Below are 21,669 nucleotides of genomic sequence, written 5' to 3'. Positions count from 1 at the left end.
TTTACCATATACTCTAGTAATATGAATTAAGTGGTATTTATGTGTATGTTGTAAGTACATATACTTACATTTGTATATAGAGCAAATTTCACGTGTCATCTCTTTTCATATGTATAAATGATTTTGTTAAGAAATGTTATATTTAAACACTTAGTTACTTATTAGTAATGACTAAACTTTTTGCAAGGCACTTTATTTATTAATATCATGGTTCATCCTTCATTTTTCATGTTAAAAGCTTTTTTTGACTGTGTGTGTGTGTGTGTGTGTGTGTGTGTGTATGTACATACAGCTTGTGGGTTCTGGGAATCGAACTCAGGTTGTCAGTCTTGGTGGGAAGTGCTGTTACCTTCTGAGCCATCTCCCTAGTTCTTCAGATTTGATATAATTTGTTGTAATCAAAGGTTTTGAAGTATTGAACCATGTTTGTGTTTTTTTGGTGAACTTTCCTGACTGTTCACGTTTTGTATTCATCTGGAACTTGGATTTTGTGTAATATATTGAACTGTAATACACATGGTTTCCATATTTTTTCCCTGGAAAGTTTGGGTACTAAAGTTATTCCGACTTCACAGGAATAACTGAAGAAATATTTCTCTGTGGCCTAAATTAGTTACCTATAGAATTAGATCCTCCATAAAAATTAGATGGAATGAATTGGTAAAGCCATCTGCTCTAGCCTGCTCTGGTCCCTTCAAACTCTTCTGTGGAGACTTCAGACTTTCTGTTTACATTTGGCCTTCCTTTCTCTATTTCTCTAGGGGATTCTCTCCTCCAAGTGAGTAGTATAAATTGTTAAACAGTTAACTGGTCCTGAATGTGTTCTTTCTTGTTTCTAATAATACTTACTCAGATCCACACACAGATACACACCTACATATACACACATACAGACATACACAGATGAAGGCATACTTTTTCTCTCAAGGTTTCTCTACTTTATGAGCTTTCAAAAGCTTTTATATTGTTTATAATTGCTGTTATATTTTGTTTTCACTTCAGTAATTTTATCTTGATCAATTTTTTAGTTGTATTTTTAATTGACATAATACTTGCACATGTTCATGGAGTACCTATGATTCTCTGGGGCATGTATACACTGGCTTAATGATGAAATTAGTGTCATTATCTCAGGTGCTCATTATCTCTTTGTACTGAGAACATTTCCTCAAGCTATTGTTTCTTCATGGTGAGAACATTCAGATTTGATTTCCAGCTATTGGAAGATTGGCTGTTGTTGACTGGAGCCACTGTGCTGTGTGACAAAGCCTGAGAACTCACTCCTTCCTTCTCACTCTTTATTCATTGGTCTCTTTCCTTTCCTTTCTTTGCTATCCCCTTCCAGTGTTTGCCCATTATTATTTTACCTCGAATTCTGTGATAAACTTTTTTAGGCTTCACAGGAATTAATCATATGGTATGACGCATGACTGGTGGTTTTACCCAGTATGGTGTTGTCAAGGTTCACCCATGTTCCCACAGATGACAGGGCTTCATTCTTCTTTGTGACTGACTCATATTTCACCATATATATATATACATACATACACACACACACACACACACACACACACACACATATATATATATATATATATGAAACTGTTTTCTTCCCTGTATAGTAGTCTTTGGAGAAATTTCTCTGTTGTGGCTTGGTTGCCACAAAGTCCATTAATTTGTGTGTATCTTGCTCAATTTTTAAAGCTAACATTATTGGCTATAGTGCTTTTGGTTCATAGTTATTTGCTTTCTGAGGTTGTAATATTTCACTCCATATTTTCTGGCTTTTTAGAGGTGCTGATATAAGGTCTAGTTGTTGTTCCTGCTGTTGTATGTGACTTGACAGTTTTTCTCATACTACTTTTTGCATTGTTTCTTTGTGTTTTTGACATCTTGACTATGATATATCATGAAAAGTTCTTTTCTGACCCTGTCTGTCTGTAGTTCTTCTGTGTTTTGATGTGTACTTTTTTCTCTCGCTTTGGGAATTTTTCTTTATAATTTCGTTATAACTTCTGCTTTATCTCTGTTCCTTCTTTTATCCCATGAATTCTTAGGTCTGGACTCTTGAATATATCCCAGACTTCTTAGAAATATTGGCTGTCTTAAGTAATTTTGCTCATGTATGTATGATGTGTATGGCTTCCAGTTGGAGGGAGTAGGGAGGTTGGGGATAGGCCGAGGTGGGTAGTTGTGCCACATTCTTTTTGTGGTGTTTTGCACCTAGGTGGAATGAATTTATGTTACATTTTTTAACTTCCTCTTCTTTCATCTCTCTTTGGTTGTTTTGTTTTCTGAAAGTCCTTCTAAAGGGTTATATTCACTTAGATTTTGTTTCCTGCTGCTATTTATGTGGAGTTGCAGTGGTTGCACTTTTTATTGGCAGACCTTGGTTTGTGTAGCTATAGGAGATCCTTTTACATTATACTTGCTGTATTCAGAGACATCAGCTTGGGGTACTAGTTAGAGAGGTGTGATTTGGTTTTTTTGTTTTTGTTTGTTTGTGTTTTTTTTTGGCTTTTTTCAAGACAGGGTTTCTCTGTGTAGCTTTGCGCCTTTTCCTGGAACTCACTTGGTAGCCCAGGCTGGCCTCGAACTCACAGAGATCCGCCTGGCTCTGCCTCCTGAGTGCTGGGATTAAAGGTGTGCGCCACTACCGCCCGGCCTGTTTTTTTTTTTTTTTTTAGAGCTGGATGTATTAGTATTTGGGTAGCAAAGTGCAGAATCAATGGGGAAAGGAAGAGAGGGCATCCAGTGTGTTTGAGAAGCTGTGTGTGGGTGAAGGTATGAGAGGCAGTAAGGGAGGACAATTACAGATGTGAAAAGATTTGGGGGGGTGTAGAAAAATGTAAATTGCTTGATTAAGGACAATTCTGGTGAGATAGAGATTAAAACTTGCTGTGTTAATAACTAACATACAAATTTACAATAATTACATAAAAAGTATCAACTGGAGAAATAAAACTACTAAAATGTTAGAGAAAAAGACAAAAGCAAAAACAAAGGTACAACCAACCAAAATCAAAAAAGACAAAGAAGCCGGGCGGTGGTGGCGGCGCACGCCTTTAATCCCTGCACTCGGAAGGCAGAGCCAGGTGGATCTCTATGAGTTTGAGACCAGCCTGGGCTACAGAGCGAGCTCCAGGACAGGCACCAAAACTACACAGAGAAACCCTGCCTTCAAAAACCAAAAACTAAAAAAAAAAACAAAAACAAAAACAAAAAACCAGACAAAGAATGAAAACATACAAATAAACCAGCCACTCAACTTGCTGACAAACCACAAAAGCAAACTGAAGAAGCAGCTAGGCATGGTGACATACATCTTTCATCCCAGCACTCAAGAGACAGAGTAGGTGAACCTCTGGCATTCAAGTCCATCCTCATCTACATAGCGAGTCCATGGCCAGCCAAGTGAGCCTTGTCCTGAAAAACCAAAACCAACTATGCTAGCTAGTTTTATGTCAACTCCACATAACCAGTAGTCATCTTGAGAGGATGGAACTTTGAGAAAATACCTCCAGACAATCAGGGTGTAAGCAGACAAACCTGTAGGACATTTTCTTAATTAGTGATTGATAGGGGGAAGGTCCAGTCTGTTGTGCGTCATGCCACTCTTGGGATGGTGGTCCTGGGTTCTATAAGAACGCAGGCTGATGACTTGAGCTTGTGGGAGCTAACAGACTCTGGAGGGACAGCTAGGGAGCCGGCATGGGACCGACCTAGGCCCTCTGCATGTGGGTGACAGTTATGTAGCTTGGTCTTTTATGGGGCTCCTAGCAGTGGCACCAGGACCTGTCCCTGGTCTTTGGAACCTATTTTATATAGTGGGATGCCTTGTTCAGTCTTGATATAGAGGGGAGGAGCTTGGTCCTGCCTCAACTTGATATGCCATGCTTTGTTGATTCCCAAGAGAGACCTTACCCCATTTGATGGAAAGGGAGGAGTGGATTGGGGGGGCAGGGAGGTAAAAGGGAAGTGGGGGGAGGGAATTGGAGGAAGAGGAGGGAGGAGAAACTATGGTTTGTAAATAAAATAAAGGGGAAAAAAAACAACAACCAGAAAGCCACGATGAACAAGCCGTAAGCAACACTGCTCCATGGCCTCTGCATCAGCTCCTGCCTCCAGATTTCTGTCCTGCTTGTCCTTACTTCTTTCAATGATGAACTGTGATGTGGAAATATAAACCAAGTAAGTCCCTTCCTTCCCAAGTTGCTTTTGGTTATGGTGTTTCATCACAGGGACAGTATACCCTAACTAGAATAGAAATTGGTACCGAGATAGTGGGTTGTTGCTGTGACAGACCTGGCCATGTTTTGGGAGGATTATGGACGGACTTTGGAACTTTGGGATAGAAGTCATTGAGTGTTGAGACACTGGGCTCTTCTGTTGGAGCTTGGAAGATTAAGAGGGCTGAGAGCAGTGCAGACAGTGGAGGCCTGGCTTCAGAAGTTTCAGAGCAAAGCAAAGACTGCCAGGGCATTTGTGTGAAGAATTTGTGGTGTTTGGTTAGTTGGAGCTGAAGAGTTGGCTGTGATTAACAAAATGGGGATTGCATTGAATCTGTAGATTGCTTGTGGTAGGATGGCCATTTTTAATATATTAATCCAGCTGATCCTTGAGTATGGCAGATCTTTCCATATTCTGATATCTTCAATTTCTTCAGTGTCTTAAAGTTTTTTTTTTTTTTATTATACAAGCCTTTATTTGCTTGGTTAGAGCTACACCAAGATATTTTATATTTTTAGAGGTTATTGTGAGAAGTGTTGTTTCACTGGTTTCTTTCTCAGTTATTGTGAGAAGTGTTGTTTCACTGGTTTCTTTCTCAGTCCGTTTGCCCTTTGTATGTAGGAGGGCAACTGATTTTTTTGAGTTAACTTTGTATCCATACTTTGCTGAAAGTGTTTATCAGCTGTAGGAGTCTCCCCATGGAATTTTTAGGGACACACACACACACACACACACACACACACACACACACACACAATCATATCATCTACAAATAAAGATACTTCGATCTTTTCTTTTTCAGTTTGTATCCCCTTGATCTCCTGTTGTCTTATTGCTCTATGACTTCAAGCACTAAAATGAATAGTTATGAAGAGAGTAGACAACCTTGTCTTGTTCCTGATATTAGTGGAATTGCTTTGAGTTTCTCTTCATTTAAGTTGGTGTTGGCTATTGGCTTGCTATAAACTGCCATTATTATGTGGAGGAATGTCTATTGTATCCATAATCTCTCCAGGACATTTATCATTAAGGGGGTGTTAAATTTTGTCAAAGGCTTTTTCTGCATCCAATGAGATGATCATGTGGTTTTTCTACCAGTTTGTTTATATAGTATATTATAGTTACTGATTTTTATGTACTGAATCATCCCTGCATCTCTGAGATGAAGCCTACTTGATTATGGTGGATAATCTTTTTGATATGTTCTTGGATTATTTGTGTTTTATTGAGAATCTTTGCATCTTTGTTCATATGGGAAAATGGTCTGTAATTCTCTTTCTTTGTTGAGTCTTCATGTGGTTTAGGTATCAGGGTACCTGTAGCCTCATTAAACAAATTTTCTTTCTGTTTCTGTTTTATGGAAAAATATGAGGAATATTGGCATTAACTCTTCATTGAAGGTCTGTCATAATTCTGTGCTAAAACCATCTGGACCTGGACTTTTTTTGGTTTTGGAGACTTAATTACTGCTTATATTTCAGTAGGGGCTATAGGTCTGTTTAATTACTTATCTGATCTTGATTTAGCTCTGGTAAATGGTATGTATCGAGAAAATTATCCATTTCTTTTAGAAAATTATCATTTTCTTTTAGATTTTCCAATTCAGTGGAGTATATAGGTTTTTAAAATATGTCCTTATGGTTCTCTGGATTTCCTTGGTATCTGTTGTTACGACTCCCTTTTCATCTCTAATTTTGTTAATTTGGACATTCTCACTCTGTCCTGTAGTTAATTTGAATAAGAGTTTGTCAATCTTATTGATTTTCTCAAAGAATCAACTCTTTGTTTCATTGATTCATTGTATTGTTTGTTTCTATTTTATTGATTTCAGCCCTGAGTTTGATTATTTCTTGCAACCTACTCCTTTTGAGTGTGATTTCTTCTTTTTGTTCTAGAGCTTTCAGGTGTGCTATTAAGTTACTAGTATGAGATTTCTCCAAATTTTTTTAGGTAGACACTTAGTGCTGTGAACTTACCTCTTAGAACTGCTTTCATTATGTCCCATTAGTTTGGGTATGTTGTGTATTTATTTCCATTAAATTCTAGAAAGTCTTTAATTTCTTTCTTAATTTATATCTTGGCTCATTTCTTTTTCCATTTAGTAGTGAGTTGTTCAGTTTCCATGAGTTTGCAAGCTTTCTGATGTTTCTGTTGCTGTTGTTATCCAGCTTTAATCCATGGTAGTCAAGTATCTGTTGAGACTTGTTTTGTGTCAGAGTATGTGGTCAATTTTGTAGAAAGTTCCATGAGGTGCAGAGTAGAAGGTATATTCTTTTGTGTTGGGTAAAACCTTCTGTAAATATGTTAGGTCCATTTGGTTTATAACATCTGTTAGCTCCAGTATTTCTCTGTTTAGTTTTTGGATGACCTGTGTCCATGGGTGAGAGTGGGGTACTGAAGTCTCCCACTATTAATGTGTAAGAGTCAATATGTGATTTAAGCTGTAGTAGTGTTTCTTTTATGAACTTGGGTTTACTTGTGTTTGGTGCATAGAAGTTAAGAACTGCAATGTCCTTTTGGTGGATTTTTCCTTTGATGAGTATGCAGTGTCCTTCCCTATCTTTTTGGATTAGTTTTGGTTTGAAATCTATTTTATCAGATTTTAAAATGGCTATACCAGCTTGCTTCTTATGTCAGTTTACTTGCAATATCTTTTTCCCCTGAGGTGATGTCTATTCTTGATGTTAAGGTATGTTTCTTGGATGCAGCAGAAGGATGGATCCTGTTTCATATCCATTCTGTTATTCTGCGTCTTTTTTGGGGGAATTGAGACCAGTGATATTGAGAGATATCAGTATCAATGGGCAGTGTTTGTTGATTCCTGTTATTTTGTTGTTTGCTCTCTATCTCTATCTCTGTCTCTGTCTCTTGTCTCTCTCTCTGTCTCTGTCTCTCTCTCTCTCTCTCTCTCTGTGTGTGTGTGTGTGTGTGTGTGTGTGTGTGTGTGTGTGTGTGTGTGTGATCTCCTTTAATTACTGGTCTGGGATTATTTCCTGTGTTCTCTTGGATGTGGTTATCATCTCTAGGTTAGAGTTTTCCTTCTCCTGCCTTCTAGGGGGCTGGGTTAGTAGATATTACTTTAATTTTTTTCATGGAATGTCTTATTTTCTCCGTGTGTTGTGATTGAAAGTTTTCAGGGTATAGTAGTCTGGGCTGGCATCTGTGGTCTCTTAGTGTATATAGAATATCTGTCCAGGACTTTCTGGCTTTTAGAGTCTCCATTGAAAAGTCAAATGTTATTCTAATAGGTCTGCCTTTATATGTTATGTAGTATTTTTCCTTACAGCTTTTAATATTCTTTTTTTGTTCTTTATGTTTAATGTTTTGATTACTATGTGCTGAGAGAACTTTGTTTTATGGTCCAGTCTATTTGGTGTTCTTGTACCTTAATAGGAATCTCCTCCTTCAGGTTGGGGAAAGTTGCTTCAATGATTTTGTTGAAAATATTTTCTGTGCTTTTTACCTGGGTTTCCTCTCCTTTCTCTATTCTTATTATTCTTGTATTTCGGTCTTTTCATAGTGTCCCGGATTTCCTGAATGTTTTTTGCCAGGGTTTTCTAGATTTAATATTATTTTGACCAAAGTATCCATTTCTTCTATTGAGTCTTTAATGCCTAAGACTCTCTTTTCCTTCTCTCATATTCTGTTGGTGAGGCTTCCCTCTGAGGTTCTGTTTGAGTTCCCAAATTTTTTATGTCCAGATTTCCTTCAGTTTGGATTTTATTGATCCTGTTTCCATTTTCAGGTCTTGAAGTGTTTTCCATTTCCTTCCACTATTTCTTTAAGTGATTTATTAATTTCCTCTTTATGGAGTACTACTATATTCATAGAGGCTGTTTTAAGGTGTTTTTCATATGCTTCAGCTGTGTTGCAATACTCAGGGCCTGCTGTGGTAGGATTGCTGGGCTCTAGTGGTGACATACTGTCCTGGCTGTTACTATAGTCACTTCTACATACTACCTTTTGATCATTTATATTATGAGTCTGAATGCTGTTTGAGGGTACTAATTACATGAATATTTACTAATATGGAGCTATGGCTGGATTCCTGGGAGGAACCTTCTTCAGTTACCCTATGACATCTTTTTATCACTTTTCTGGATTCTTTTTTTTTTTTTTTTCCCAGTACAAGGTTTCTTTGTGTAGCCTTGGCTGTCCTAGAACTAGCTCTGTACTGTAGATCAGGCTGGCCTCAAACTCATAAAGATCAGCCTGCCTTTATCTTCCAGAATGCTGGGATGCTACCACTGCCCAGCTTGAATTCTTTTTCTTTTTTTAATTTGTGTATTTACTTTTTTGTTTTTACATCCTGACTACAGTTCCCCTTCCTCCTCTCCTCCTATCCCCACCCCATTCACTCCTCTGTTTCTCTTCAGATAAGGGCAGGCCTCCCATGGATATCAACCAGCCATGGCATATCAGATTGTAGTGAGACTAGGCACCTCCTCTTCCATTAATGTTGGACGAGGCAACTGGGTAGGAGGAAAGGGTCCTAGAAGTAGGTAACAGAGTCAGAGACACCGGCTTGTATGATTTTGTCTTTTTTTACTTTTATTCATTCTTTGTGTATCCTGCTCCCACTCATCCCCCTTATCCTCTTTACCCTCCCTCTACCCTTACACCCTCCCCTCCTAAACAAAACCAAATTTAAAAGAAAAAAAAAAAACAAAAACCAAGTCAAACAAAGAAACAAAACAAACGAAAAAGAAGAATCTTATCATAGAACTGTAGTGTGGCCTGTTGAGACACACAGTTAACCCTTTAGTCCATTCATCTTTACTTGCAAGTGTTCATTGCTCTGGCTCGAGGCCTCTGGCTTCCTCGACACCCCTGATAATGGGCTCTCATTGGGGTTCCTCTTGGATAGCCTGTTGTCCTGTATCATGGAGACCCTGCTGTTTTGAATCTGTAGGTCTGTCCTTTTCATATGCTCCTACAGTTCATAGAGAGGTGCATGTTGGGGTGAGCTAACTCCTAGCCCTGGTTCTGGGCCTGGCTGGTAGCTGGGTTGGTCAGCTGGCTAGCTTTCCCTCATCATCACTATCTGGGTGAGCTCTCCAGCACTGCATCAGCAAGCTCACCCAGTGCAGCCTACAGCAAGGAGCTGGGCCAGTGCTCCTGTTCTCGAGCCCTCTCTCCTGATTGCTTTAGGGGGTATACGAAGAGGGTCGGAGTCAGCTCTCCTGCTTTCATACAGGACTGGCTCACCTGTGACCCTGACAACCGGGTCAGTTCTAGTGTGCTGCCCAGGCAGGAATCAGGACCTGATGTCCTGTGTGCTATAGTTGGTGTGAGGCAGGGCTGGTTCTCACTGTCTTGTGACCCCGAGGTCAGCTCTTTTTCCTGCCACAGGTAGCAAAAGGTAGAGGGAGGGAGGACATCTTTCTCTCACCCATGCCACCGCATGGCAGTTGAGGTGTAGGGGTGGAAGGGTTAGCCCTGTTGCTCTCACGCCTTCAGGGCTGGCTCACCTGCATTCCTGACCACAGGGTCAGCTCTAGTGTGCTGCCCAGATGGGACCCAGAGGATGCTTTCTTGTGTGCTGCAGCTGGTGAGGGTCGGGGCTAGCTCTCTCACCTGCCACAGGAGTTAATGGGTGAGGTGGGAGGACATCTTTCCTTCACCCATGCCACCACATGGGAGACGAGGGGATGGGGAGGGCCAGCTCTCCTGCTTTCATTCCCTCAGGGTCAGCTCACCTGCATCTCTAATCACAGGGTCAGCTCACCTGCATCTCCAACCACAGGGTCAGCTCACCTGCATCTCCAACCACAGGGTCAGCTCACCTGCATCTCCAACCACAGGGTCAGCTCACCTGCATCTCCAACCACAGGGTCAGTTCACCTGCATCTCCAACCACAGGGTCAGCTCACCTGCATCTCCAACCACAGGGTCAGCTCACCTGCATCTCCAACCACAGGGTCAGCTCACCTGCATCTCCAACCACAGGGTCAGCTCACCTGCATCTCCAACCACAGGGTCAGCTCACCTGCATCTCTAACCACAGGCCAGCTTGCCTGTTGTAATATCCAACGAGGGGTTAGGACCAGCCATTCCAAGGCCAGTGAAGGGTGAGGCTGGCTACTGAGCCCTTCACTGGCTACAGCATTGTTTCAATGATCCCTGTGCTAGCACAGGCCATGGACATCACCACAGACCCCCACTGCAGCAGGACCATGGACCCAGACATGACTCTCGGCAGCAGCATGGTCCCCAGGCATCAACGTGATCCCAGGTGGCTGGGCAGACCCTGGGTACTTGCAGAGCCCTTGGTGGCAACTGGAGTCATGGACACCACCCGAGACTCCAGCTTCCGCAGGGCTGCAGACCCAGACATGGCCCTAGGCAACAGCTTGTGCCTAGAGGTCTCCATGGTTCCAGGTGGTAGCACTAGCCACCCAGATCAGCATGGCCCAGGGTATGGCAGTCTTCAGACACTGACATGGTCTGAGGTGGCCGACCAGACCGTGGTCATCCACATGGCCCTCAGTGACAACAGGAGCCCTGGACATCAACTCAAATCCTGGCTGCTATAGGGCCACAGACCCAGACATGGCCCTCTGCAGCAGCCCTGGCCTGGATGACACCAAGGCCCCTGGTGACAGCACAGACCACTGAGATCAGGATGTCTCTGGTGGCAGCATGGCCCTTGGACACCTTCATGGCCATAGGTTGTGGCCCAGAACTTGGTCATCTATGTGGCCTTTGGTGGCAACATGAGCTATAGACATCAATACAAACCCTGGCTGTGGTAGGACCACGAACTTAGACATGGTCCTAGGCAGTAGCCTGGGCCTGGATGTCACCATGGTCCCAGGTAGCAGCACAGGCCATCCAGGCTGGCATGGCCCCCACAGCAGTATGGCCCTCGGACACCAACATGGCCTCAGATGGCAGCCTAGACCCCTGGCATCGGCATGGTCTTCGATCGTCTCAGGAGCCACAGACATCAACACAGACCCTGGATGTGGCAGGGCCATAGACCCAGACCTAGCCCTTAGCTGCGGCCCTAGTTTGGTCAATACCATGACTCCAGTTGACAACCTTGGCAACACAAATTGGCCTGGTACCAGCAGCTCAGCCCTCAGATGCCAACATGGTCATAGGTCGTGGCCCAGACCACTGACCTCCACATGGGCTCTGGTGGCAACATGGGCCAGGGACATCAACAGAGACCCCAACTGTGGCAGGACCATGGACCCAGAACTGGTCTTCAGTTGTCACCATGGCCCCATGTCACTGTTCAGGTGACCCATATTAGCAGCAGTGTGGCCCTTGGACACAACATGGCCCCAGGTGGTGGCCCAGACCACAGGCCCTGCACAGTCCTCAGTGACAACAGGAGTCACAGACATCAAGTCAGGCCCCCTCAGCTGCTCAAAGGCCCCAGATCAAGACCTTAGTCATAGCCCAGGTCCAGACATCTCCCTGGACTCAGGTAGCCTGCTGACCATTCATATCAGCCCATTCCTCACTACCCTCATGTCTCCAAATCTGCTTCTCTCCCCTATCCACAAACCATTCCACCTCTCCCTCTCTTCCACCTCTCCACCTTGTACTATGTCAAAACAATGGTGCCAAACCACTCAGTGGCAGGGCTCTTGGTGGGGGAGTCACAGGTGGTGCTTGGTTGTGTACTGCCCACCCCAGCTACAAGGGATGGTACAGAGCTGTTGCCTTTCCTCACTCCCATGCCCAGGTCTGGAAACCTCAGGCAGTACTTGGTACAATGGCTCCAAGTCTAGGGGGTTGGTGGGAGTATCTGTGTCCATCACAGATTCAGGCCTGGGTAGAGCTGGTGGCTCCTGGGTGATTGTGGCCACCACAGAAGCAGAAGTCTAGGGGTGGGCGGGGTGCCATCGTGTCCATCACTTGCATTTTTTATGTTTGTGTTTCATTGTATTTTTTTGTTGGTGTTGTTGGTAGAATACTAAATCCAAGAGAAGAGAAGCTGTAGTCTTCTTAAGTTGTCTTTAATAAATATTTTATTTGCATTAATGGGAATTGAGTCTAAGATCTTCCCCAGGCTAGGCAACTGCTGGATCACTGAGATATATTTTTAGCCCCTGTGGTAGTTTAAATGTAATTGATCCCCTTAACCTCATAGGCAATGGCATTATTGGGAAGTGTGGCTTTGTTGAAGTAGGTATGGCCTTGTTGGAGGAAATGTGTCATTGTGAAGGTGGGCGTTGAGGTCTTATGTGCTCAAGCTATGCCCAGTATTGCAGATCACTTCTGTTGCCTGCAGGATCAAGATGTAGCTCCTTCTCCGTTTTCATCTCCTTCTCCAGCACCATGTCTGCCTGCATGCCACCATGTCCCACCATGATGATAATGGACTAAACCTCTGAAAATGTAAGCCACCCAATTAAATGTTTTCTTTTATAGGAGTTGCCATGGTCATGGTGTCTCTTCACAGCAATTGAAACCCTAACTAAGACAGAAGTTGGTACCAGGGACTGGGGTATTGTTGTGATAGGCCTGACCATGTGTATGTTTGGAGGAATTTGGACTTTTATACTTGGGTTAGGAAAGCAGTAGAATGCTTTAAGCACTGCTTAATCGGCCATACTGGTAGGAGCATGAAAGACAATGGTGCTGGGAATGATTAGAACTGTAGGGGCCTGGTTCAAGAGGTTTCAGAGGAGAAGAATTTTAGTATGTTGCCTAGAAATCATTCTTATGATAGTTTGGTGAAGGAAGTGGCTGCCTTTTGCCCTTGTCTGAAGTCTGCCTGAGGCTAAAGTGAAGAATTTTGGATTAATTCTGTTGGCAGAGGAAATCTCAAAAGAGCCTAGTATAGACTCTGTTGTGTGGTTATTAGTGGTAACTCAAATGAAAAGGAGCAGCTGAGCACCATGAAGTAGAATGGAGGTAAGACCTGTGTTCAAGGAGATAAACAGATTAAGAAATGGAATAAAGGAAGTGGTGACCTCAGGGCAAGATTCCACCCAGCTAAGTTTCCAACTTGTAAAAAGGAATTGAAGAAAACTTAGAGCCAGGTGTGGTGGTGCATTCCTTTAATACCAGTACTTGGAAGGCAGAGGATGACAGATCTCTGAGTTTGAGGCCAGCCTGGTCTACAGAGCAAATTTATGGAAAGCCAAGCTTAGACAGCAAAGGAAACTATTGAAAATAGAAAGCTGGTGAATATGTAATTGAACAAGGGGGCCATGTTCCAGGCCCCCTTTGCCGCCCCCGCAAGCAGAAGAACTTGGCAGCTTTGGCTATGTGGTTTTGGCTTTAGAGTTAAAGATAGAAGAAGGGGTTATAGAATTTGCCTTTACACTAAGGAAAAGCTGCTAAGGTCTGGAGTGTCCGTGAATGGAGGTCTAGAGAGGCCATTGTGCAAAGCTGTGAAGTTGAAGCCTGGATTGCCTTGGAGACCCCAAGATAATGTAGATGACAGAGCCATGGGATACCCACTGAGGAAAGGTGCTCACGGGAAGTGGAACCAGCCCAAGAGAAAGAAGTATGTTGCAGTCAACAAATCTAAAAGGAGTTGGAGATCTGGAGAGTGTTTTGACATCAGACATGGAGATGCAGAATTTGGAGTTTGCTCAGATAATTTTGGGTCTTGCTTTGGTCCAGTATTTCCTCACTGTACTCCCTTCCCTACGTTTTGGAATGGTAATGTGCTATTATTTGTTGGAAGCATGTGATCTGGTTTTTTACTTTATTTTATAGGGGATTACAGTTAAGAGATTTCATGAATCTCAGAAGATACTTTGAACTTGGGCTTTGAAACATTTTTGAGACTGTAATAGACTATGCAAACTTTTGATGTTGGACTAAATGCATTTTGCATTATGCTATTGTTACAAGCTTATGGGGGTCAGTGAGTGGAATATGGTGGTTTGAAAGTAAATGGCCCCTAAAGGGAGTGATGTTGGGATAATAGAAGTTAGATCTGAGGACAGCCTAGTCAAGCATTAAACATAAAAGGCATAAAATACAGTTAATTTACTTCATTTATATTTATTTTTAATATATATTTGGCTTGTACCTTTTTAATGCTCTTTTGCTTTTTATCTTCTTACAAAATTTGAAAAATCTATATTAGCAGCCCAGTTGGCAGTTTATGTTGGTCATGTTATTTTGTTTTCATTAAATTTATAATCAAATTATTTTTATATTATGTGGCATTCTTTGAATAATTACAATTATATTTTATTTCATAATTGCATTTCTGCAGTCATTTAAATTATGCTTAATTTATTGTTCACTCTTGTGTTGCTTTTGTGTTTCTGTCACAAAACAACCTGACCTAAACAAGGGCGAAAGATTGATTCCAGGTCCTCAGTTGCTTGGAATCATTGCTTCATTACTGTGGGCCTGGTAGGCTGAGCATCATGATGGCGCAGGTGTGTGGGGAAGGCTGGCTATTAAGAAATTAATTGTGTAATATTTTATTAGTAGCATGAAAATAGCTTGTATCAAGGTTTACTAGGAGATTATAATTAAGAATTAATTTTCAAACATTAATTTTACTCTGAGGTTTTCTGTAGTGATGCATATTTTAAAAAGACTATGACTTACCACTTTTTAATTTGATGCTGGTTTCTGTGAATTGCTTTTAATTTTCTCACTTGAGTGTGAGAAATGCTGTTTTGTGCCACCCACATTGTTCTTCCATTGCCTGTGTTAGTGTTAGTTGTCCTCTGTGCCTGTTGCTGCCTGTGCAGAGAGCACCTGACACAGCAGGGTGGAGACTGCTCAGAAGCATGCACTGATGGACGCTTCCCTGAAGAGATGAGTGGTACACTGTGCTCTAATGCTAGTGCACACAGTGTGCTACCAGACATGTGCCAGTTTCCTCAGGGAATCTCAAATTTTGGTATGTGTGAAGTAGAGGTCAGAGAGAACAGCAAAATGGTGGAAAAGCAAGCAGGTTTTATTTGACGGTCATTGGGTTTGTGGTCTTTGAGCTAATACCAGCTGTTCAGATTAACTGGGAACTAGATGCCCTTGCTTGAGGCAGTTAACCAGTTGGAGGTGGATGAAGGAAGTAGTGGTTTTCCTGATAAACAGAAACCCATCTTTAGGCTTCTGTTTACTCAATAACAATCCTGTTTACCTGTTCAGAGATCTTTTATTGAGGACCCTGTGGTGGCCCACAGAGGCTATCTAGTGAGACCTTACTAAGGGTCAGAGAATCTGAGCTTTCTTTACCCAGCAGTGTTGCATAATGGAATGATTTGGCCATGGGCATGTTTACCAGGTGTTTGGAAGGGTCTACACTTGTCTGTATAGTGTGCTTTGATCTTGCAAGGGTCAAGTCTTTTGCCTCTCCTCTTGGCATATTATAAAAAAAAAGCCCTTTTGAATAAACCTCTGGGTGGCTGGGTATTGACCCAGAGCCCTCCCGAAGCTATCCTGTGTCTTTGTCTTTCTCCTCATGGTCTAGGTCTATCATCCTACCTAATATTTCCTTATTCTTCTCTCCTCCACCCAAGAACCCTTTGATAGATGGGAGCAGGTCAGAGCTGGACTCTGGCAGACTCCCACAGGACCCTGCCTTTTGGGGGCCCTATTTGGACCTAACAGTAATTCCTTTCATCTCTTCCCCAACTATCTTTTTCAAATTTTAAGGAACATCTTTCATTCTTTGAATGATTCTGTGTTCATGTTATTTGTATTTTTGGTTGTCTTATTAATATATAACATTATCTCTGGCTCTGGTGTTTCTAAGATAAGCGATACTCTGATTATAGAGTGTCTATTTTATTTTATTTTTTTAAATCTCAACCTTTTCAGGTTCATTTTTCATTTGGAAATAAAAATCTGGCCAGCATGTAGAATTAAGGGCTAACATGCACAATAACTTTTGTTTTCAAGAATAACTATGAAGGGAAGAGTTCTTTTTATAGAAAATATTACAGGTTCTTATGACTAAAAATGAGCTTTACTTAATATAGAAACATTTCCAACATGTGATGAGAAATATTTCTTGTTTACTCACTCATTTGTAGCTCCTGAGAATTCAGAGATTCTTCTTCCCTCTCAATAGCATGGAGAATCTTCAAGTCTTATACACATTCTAGGTATAATTTGATCTTTTCATGTATAAATTCATTCAGTGCCCCATGTGAGTGTTGGTTTGTTTATATTTAGTACTTGTGTCTGTATTTTAGTATTTATAATGAAATGACAACTTTATAGAGGTATTATTACATGTTAGAAAATAATTTTCATCAATTTATTTCATTCTTTAAATAAATTTTGAGGAGGTATAAATAAATACTACTAATTACTTCATGTCATTATAAATTGAAACTCTGGGTACTTAAGCTTGAGAAAGCAGAAACTGGAATGAGAAGAAAGGTCTTCTGACTTCAAATCTCTCTGCCGGTCTTAATCTTTCCGAGGTGTCTCTTTCGTTTTTAGGGACAGCTATGTGTCCATCTTTGTCCTGACATTAAATTTGTTTTGTTTCTTTTTCTCCTTCTTTACTTTGTCTTAGTTGAGGCAGCAGGATACTTGACTTGCATTGGGGTTTGGATGATCTTAGTTTTGTATTTGGAGACCTGGGTGAACCAGAACACGCATGGTTGAATCTGTGTTCCTTCATTTATAATACTGTCTCTGGGTGAATTAATTTTAGCCCTGAATTCTGAGTTCACAGTCTGCTTATGTCACTGGGACCTAGACTCTGCCTTAAGTCACTAGTGTCTTAGGTCACAGTACTCCACCCACTTATTCAAGAACTAGCACAGTGGACTGACTCCCTCTAACTCTTCTTACCTGTCCTCGTCACTAGCTAGAGTGATTTTTGGCTGACCACTCTTTAGGTGTCACTGAAGACCTTGGAATAAGAAGTTTAGGTCACCTGCTTTGGGTGCAACTGTACAATCATACTCATTCATTCTTCCCCCTTCCTTTCCACATTAGTGTGTATTTACATTGGGATTCTTAATGCTCTTTCATTTATGTATGCCACTTCATTATGATAATCTTAAACTATTAATTAGATACAGAATTGTTTGCACATAATGTTTTCATTCATTTTTTTGCACTATTCTTGTTTAAATGACACTGATAATTCAGAATCTCTTTAAAGCAATAAATTCTCAATCTTGCATTTGTAGGAGCAGCTAAGACCTGCCAGTCATTTCCAGATAGATGGCAAGTTAAGTGAGGGTATGCATATTATTATCCAGAGTTAGAACATAGATTGAAATAAAGAAAGAGGTGGTTGGAGATTTCTCTCAATGGTAAGCACTTGCCTAGCAAGCACAAGACCCTAGGAGGGAGGGAGGGAGGGAGGGAGGGAGGGAGGGAGGGAGGGAGAGAGAGAGAGAGAGAGAGAGAGAGAGAGAGAGAGAGAGAGAGAGAGAATGAATTTAAGATTGGGTTTTGAGAAACTGAAGTACTTAATGCAAGGGAGAGCATACACTGTAGAGGACACTGTGAATGTGTAGCCTGACGGATAGAAGGAAAACCAGGGGACTTGACAGCAGAGCAAATATATATATATATATATATATTTCGTTACAGTTGACTGCTGCTGTCAGATCAGTTAAAATGAGGACGAAGGTGTCGTCAGTTTTAATAACATGATAGTTGCTGCAGTGTTGTTTTAGTAAGAGCAGCTTTAATGGAGTACAGAGGTGGAGCCCACACAATCTGGCTGAAGAGGCAGGTGGACATGAGCTAACATAGAACACCGATGTGGACAGTTTGGAGAGGAAAGGGAGGAAGTAGAAGCTGGTAGAATTGTGAGACTGGGGGGAGGGTGTTCCTTATTTTCTCCAAATAGCAGAGGCTTAAGCTTGTTTTTAAGTCAGTATGAAGGATTTAGTTAAAAGAGATCAAGGTAAGGAAAGGAGTGTTTGATAGCATGGTAGTATGTTTCTCATAGAGTAGAAAGGATGAATGAGGGTGCTTTGTACATTTTCTTTTACAAGTGTTTTGGGTCACATGCTTCTATTTTTCTTGGGTAAGTAAATACCTAAAAGTGGACTTTGTTTCTTATTTAGCTTTTTTCTTGGTTTTAGTCATTCTAACTGCAATAGCTTGTCCCTCATTGTGGTTTGATTTGCATTTGTGCCCCCAATATGATCACAGAGGCCAACCATCCTTTTGTGTTTTTCTTCAAGTGTCTAGCCTTTCCTCCTTGGGGGAGAATTTTTATTATTGAGATGCAAGACTTTTAAATATATCTACAAAGCCCTTGTTAGATTTATGTATCACAAATACTTATTTCAATCTCAGCCTTGCTTTGCATTTATTAATATTGATTTTGAAGAACAAGTTTTTAATTTTAATGAAGGCCAGTTTGCCCCATTATTAAGGTTTATATTATGATAATGTATTTTTGTTAGCACTGAGCTAGATTGTTTTGTGTTCTTGTTTATATAAAATTTGTGGATAATATTTTGTGTGTGTGTGTGTGTGTGTGTGTGTGTGTGTGTGTGTACATGATGTGTCACTGTGTGTCTGTAGAAGTAAGAGGGCAACTTCTGGGAGTTGGTTTTTTCTCTTTACTGCATCCTGGGGTCCTGTGGATCAAACTCAGGTTATTAGGCTTCGCAGCAAGTGCCATTCACTACTTAGTAAGCCATATTATCAGTCTCATTTTGTTTATTTATTAAATATTAGTGCCTTGATCCCATGTATCTTGTGAATTGCAGTCATACCTGAAAGGGTCTAGTAATGTGAGATGACTTGGTATTTGGTTTTAATCAACTGTAACTTTTAGAGAGCCATATTATTTTCTGATGATACATAAACCTCTAGCTGTCTACATTTTTGGAGGAGTACATTATTCAGAAATGTTTTGCATATCCACAATGAAAGTAAGCTGTGCGCAGCAGTGTATGCACTGTAGACTTCCATGCAACAGCTGTCACAGTTGGCAGAGTCATCCTAGAGAAGTACTGTATTCAATTGGTCCAGTGGACACAATTAATTCAGAAAAAGGAGCTATTTGCATGACAGGCATGGTTGGCATAGTTAGGCAGCTGGTATGATTATGTACCTCAATTATGGGGCAAGGTGGATAAAATTGATTATGAAAAGATGAGGAGTGCATAGTATGAACAGATGGCTAAGAATACTTGACTTTCTAAGAATACCTTGCCATATTACTAGTAATTTTTTAAAGAATTGGAATTTTTTTTTGTATAGTTTGAGAAATACACTGAATAGAAATGGAAGAAATTTATACAAACTGATTAAGAAGAAAGATGACATTAAAATGTATTTCATTACTATTAGAATTTGCTAATGAATTTCATTGTTGGTTGGTTATAATAAACATGCAAGCAGCCTTTGCAATTCATAACTTTCATACTATTTACTGTAAAATACAACACTTTAAAACATTTTGCTTTTGTAGCCCATACATTTTTCTCTCTCTCAGAAAACACACACACACACACACACACACACACACACACACACACACTCATATATGCACATTCACAAATGCAGCCTGTATAAGCCACATTTCATGTACTTTTTACTGATTCTTAGCTACTTTTTAGTATGCTCTGAGGCTACTAAAGGTTCTTGCTAAGTATGTATGTCCCAAATCAACTTAAAAGCAGTTCTTGCTTTTCAGATTTATTGAACCAAAAGCAGATAGGTTATATTCTATAATTTATGGGAAGAATTAAAAATTTACCATTTTTTAAAGGTTTAGTCTGAATCTGTGAGATAAAATTAGACCATTTTATGTCTCATCAGTGTTGGAGCATCAGTTTTAAAGTGATCAATGTTTCTAGCCGAGATTGAAGGCAGGGAAGGAATGTTTATTCTTAAGTTCAGATTCAGATCCAAATGTATTTCAGAAGTTCTAAATGGTCAAGAATGAGTGTGTGTTAAGCTTTTGAGATGAATAGTTTGAGGACTGAAGGGGATATATTTAACTTTTCATTAGCACTATAGGGAAGTCATGGATCTTGGAGGAGAATCATCACCTTACTAAACCAACACAATCCCTACCAACATTCTAAATATTTATCCTGAAATTGACAGATGATTGTAGTTTTCACCCCTCATTAAGGAAACTTCTCTTTGCAGCAGATGGAGACCATTATATAAAGCCACAGCCCATTAAGATGCTGTTTTGGAGCCCGATCTCAACTGATATGTATGTAATATAACTCCTACACCTGAGATTCAGGGATCATTGCAGAAAGGGGAGTGGAAAGATAGTAGGAGGCAGCGGAATAGGAAAACAACATCAGTAGACATTCCGAAGTAGACTGGATGCGTGTGTGGGAGGCAGTATCATGAAGCCTCAAACCCACACAAAGAACTATAGGCAACTCAGGAATGCTGAGAGTAGGAGACTGGGAGAGAAAGTCTTCCCCAGGGAAGAGCACACCAATTGGTTATTCAATACCAAATGGTCAGCCCTGAAAACACACACACACACACACACACACACACACACACACACACACACACACATAACTTTATATGACATGAGCAGGTTGTATTTATATGTTTAGGAACACACACACACACCGTCACCACCACCACCACCCACAACAAAACAAATAGAGGCCATGAGTTTGAAAGAGAACAAGAAAGGTATAACACACATGGGAGGGTTTGGAGGGAGGAAAGGGAAGGGGGAAGTGATATATTATTATTTCAAGAAATAAAATTGTTAAATTTTCATTAGCAATGTAGTAGTCAGTTGTCACTGAACGACTTTTTCAAACCATATATATATATACCCAAGAAGAGGGCTACTCTGTAGTTATGAGATTAACAAGGGAAACAACACATTTTTGGAACCTAGCAATTAATAGGGGCATTTAAATTTTTTTTTTTCGAGACAGGGTTTCTTTGTGTAGCTTTGCACCTTTCCTGGAACTCACTCTGTAGCCCAGGCTGGCCTCAAACTCACAGAGATCAATTTTTTATTTTATTGTTTCTTTTTTTTTTTCCTTGACAGGATTTCTCTGTATGTCCTTGGCTATCCTGGAACTCACTCTGTAGATCAAGCTGGCCTTGAACTCAGAGATCTGCTTGCCTCTGCCTCCCAGGTGCCTCCCAGGTGCTAGATTAAAGGCGTGTGTAGCTAGAGTTTTCCTGCCTGGCCCACAGTCAGGACAAATCTGTCTCACCCCCCCAGTCCCACAGCCACTCAGACTCGACCAAGTAAACACAGAGACTTATATTGGTTACAAACTGTATGGCCGTGGCAGGCTTCTTGCTAACTGTTCTTACAGCTTAAATTAATCCATTTCTATAAATCTATACCTTGCCACATGGCTCGTGGCTTACCGGCATCTTCACATGCTGTTTGTCATGGTGGCGGCTGGCAGTGTCTCCCTCACCCAGCTTCCTGTTATCTCTATTCTCTCTGTTAGTCCCGCCTATACTTCCTGCCTGGCCACTGACCAATCAGTGATTTATTTATTGACCAATCAGCAACACATTTGACATACAGACCATCCCACAGCAGGCATGTGCCACCAC

At 41.0% G+C, this 21,669-nt stretch overlaps 1 protein-coding gene across 1 annotated transcript in view; it reads left to right on the top strand.

Annotated features, from left to right (window-relative positions):
* Dtwd2 (DTW domain containing 2) overlaps positions 1-21,669 on the top strand; it is a 63,466-nt gene that overhangs the window by 28,793 nt on the left and 13,004 nt on the right. The gene's annotated exons all lie outside the window — the stretch shown is intronic.

Source organism: Peromyscus eremicus, chromosome 19, assembly GCF_949786415.1.
Source record: "Peromyscus eremicus chromosome 19, PerEre_H2_v1, whole genome shotgun sequence".
Taxonomy (NCBI): Eukaryota; Metazoa; Chordata; class Mammalia; order Rodentia; family Cricetidae; genus Peromyscus; species Peromyscus eremicus.
Note: the sequence above shows the minus strand (reverse complement) of the source record. Positions and strands in the feature narration are given on the sequence as shown.